The sequence below is a fragment of the Mus caroli genome, chromosome 10, assembly GCF_900094665.2.
Source record: "Mus caroli chromosome 10, CAROLI_EIJ_v1.1, whole genome shotgun sequence".
Classification (NCBI taxonomy): Eukaryota; Metazoa; Chordata; class Mammalia; order Rodentia; family Muridae; genus Mus; species Mus caroli.
Genome location: NC_034579.1, coordinates 42376403 through 42379832, shown reverse-complemented (window position 1 = coordinate 42379832; position 3430 = coordinate 42376403).

Here is a 3430-nt window from a genome sequence, read left to right as displayed (position 1 = left end):
CTTAAAGAAATCTATAATACACGCACACACACACACACACACACACACACACAGAGAGAGAGAGAGAGAGAGAGAGAGAGAGAGAGAGAGAGAGAGAGAGAGAACAAGCCAGTGGGAAGAAATGGATAAAGCATTTTAACACTTCAAAGGAGAAACAGTATCAGTAAAGAAAACCCAAACTAATGGACACATAGAAATGAAAAATTTAGTGACTCAAACAGCAACCTCAGAGGCAAGACTTATCAAAGTAATATAATATATGGAAGAAAGAATCTCAGGAACTGAACATATAATAAGAGAAAAGGATACCCCCAGACCAAAACAAAATGCTAATCTAAAATCTAAATTTTAAGCTCAAAAAAAAAAAAATCTTGACAAAAATATCCAAGAACATTTGAACATTATAGAAAAGATCAAGTCTAAGAATAATAGAAATAGAGAACTAGAAGAAACCTAGATCAAAGGCATAAAAATACATATTCTACAGAATCATGGAAGAAAATTTCTCTATCATAAAGAAGGAGATACCTATCAAAGTACAAGAAACATACAGAATACCAAATAGACTGGAACAGAAAAGTAAGTACCCATGGTTCATGAACATAATAGTTAACCCACTAAACATACTGAACAAAGAAATAATATCAAAAGCTACAAGGGGAAAGATCAAGTAACATACAGAGAAAGATGGAGTAAAATTACACCTGACTTGTCAATGAAAATTCTAAAAGCCAGAAAAGTGTGAATAAATATTCTGCATCTCAAAGAGAAAATAGAAACTAACCACAATATTATACCCAGCAATACATTTAGTTATCATACCTAGAAAATATAAGACATTCCATAATAAAACCAAAATTTAAAAAAAAAAATTGTCTATCAACAAAGACAAGCCTACAGAAGACACTAGAAGGAAAAGTCCAGCCTAATACGGTTAACCAGTCTCAGGAAAAAAGAAGAATTAATTACTGCAAACAACACATGTCCTCCCACTGTTCAAGACTCAGAAAACAACATGTGACTCTGTCTTAACAAATAGTGAGTCTGTATAGCCTGACATATCCAGAAAGTTCGACTTCAACTTTCCCCAATATTGCTCACATATTCACATATAAAACAAGTCTCAACAAATACAAGAAAATCAAAATAACACCCTGCATTACAGATTAATGCTCGATATAAAAAAAAAACAACACAAGCAATAGAAACCTTACAAAGTGATGGAAAGTGAATAACTCACTATTGAATGAAACTGGAGTCAAGAAATTAACTAATAAAGAAATTAAACGTTCCCTTGAATTGTATAAAAATGAATACACAGTATACGCAAACTTATAAGTGAAGTAAGGAAGGTGAGTTTAAGAAGCAAATTCATAGAACTATATCTCTATATTTAAAAATAATAATAATCGGTGGAGAAAAATTACTCAGCAGTTAAGGGCACTGACTGCTCTCCCAGAAGTTCTTAGTTCAATTCTGGGCAATGACACTGAGGCTCACAACAATATGTGATGGTATCGGATGCCCTCTTCCATTGTGCCTGAAGACAGCTACAGTCTACTGATATATATAAAATAATTAATTCTTAAAAATAATAATAATAAATATTTGAAGAGACCTAATAATAGTAACTTCACTGCATGCTCTAAAGCTATTTAGAATAAAAGAAAAAGAATTATACCTCAAAGTAGTAGGTGATAAACAATCAAACGTTAGATAGAAATCAGTAAAATGGATTAAAAAAAAACAATGAAAGGAATAGATGTAATAAAAAGTTGTTATTTTTGATAAATAAATAAGATTAACAAGCCCTTATCCAAATTAACAACATCAGAAATGAAAAGGACATAACTACAGACACCTAGGAAATCCGGAGAACTATTACATCATACTTTAACAGCCTAAATTTTGCTAATTTGGAAACTTTAAAGAATAGATACTTTTCTCAATACATTCAAATTACAATAATTAAATTAAGATACTTTCAGAATTTAAAACAACCCATAACTCCTGGTGAAATGAAAGTTAAAAGTCTCCCAAACCCCCTCCAAAAAATGTCTGGATAGTTTTAGCATAGTATTCTACCAGATTTTCAAAGAAGAATTAACTCCAATTCTCCTTAAATTAGTCTACAAAGAAATACAAAAGGAATATTGTCAATCCGTTTTGGAGACAAGAATTACCCTGATACCTAGATGCAAGAAAAAAGGGTTACAGACCATTAGCTTACAAATATAGATTCAAATAAAATTGTCAAAAAAAAAAAACAAAACAAAACAAAAACAAAAAAAACCTTGGAAACTAAATCTAAGAACTCTTCAAAATAATCATTTACCATAATCAAGTAGGCTTCATCCCAGAGACGCAGACATGATTCACCATACAACAATCAATACGTATAATATACCATATAAACAAACTGAAATATAAAAATCTACATGGAGCCTGAGCATCTGCAGGAGGCATTTTGGTTCCCGGACTCCACCTAGACTAGTCTGTACAGGTGAGAGTGTGGACTACAGAAGCTAACAGCTTCTGGGACAGGCAGGACCCACAGAGCTTCTGAGGCAGCCCCCATTTCGGGCTCCAGACATCCAGGCACCTTCCCTGTCAGAGGATAGGTGTCTGCCCGGCCCAGGAAGATTTTACCTGAGCATCTGTGGTAGACATCTTGGTTCCCAGACTCCACTGAGACTAGTCTGCACAGGTGAGAGTGTGGACTACAGAAGCTAAGAGCTTCTGGGACAGGTCCTGTTTCAGGCCTTCATCTTCTGCCAGGAGACAAGTCTGAACACCAGATATCTGTGCACCTTCCCTGAAAAAAGAAAGCCTGCCTGCAGAGAGTGCTCTGACTGCTGAAACTCAGGAGAGAGCTAGTCTCCTAGATCTGCTGGTAGAGAATAACAAAATCACAAGAGGAACAAGCTCTAACCAGAGACAACTATAACAATTGACTCCAGAGATTACCAGATGGCAAAAGGCAGAAGTAAGAATCTTACTAAAAAAAACCAAGACCACTCACCATCATCAGAACCCAGTACTCTCACCTCAGTCAGCCCAGGGCACCCCCAAACACCCTAAAACCTAGACCCAGATTTAAAGGCATATCTCATGATGATGGTAGAAGACATCAAGAAGGTCTTTAATAACTCACTTAAAGAAATACAGGAGAACACTGCTAAAGAGTTGAAAGTCCTTATAGAAAAACAAGAAAACACATCCAAACAGGTGATGGAAATGAACAAAACCATACTAGACCTAAAAAGGGAAGTAAACACAATAAAGAAAACCGAAAGTGAGGAAATGCTGGAGATAGAAAACCTAGGAAAGAAATTTGGAACCATAGATGCAAGCATCAGCAACAGAATACAAGAGATGGAAGAGAGAATCTCAGGTGCAGAAGATTCCATAGAGAACATGGGCACAACAA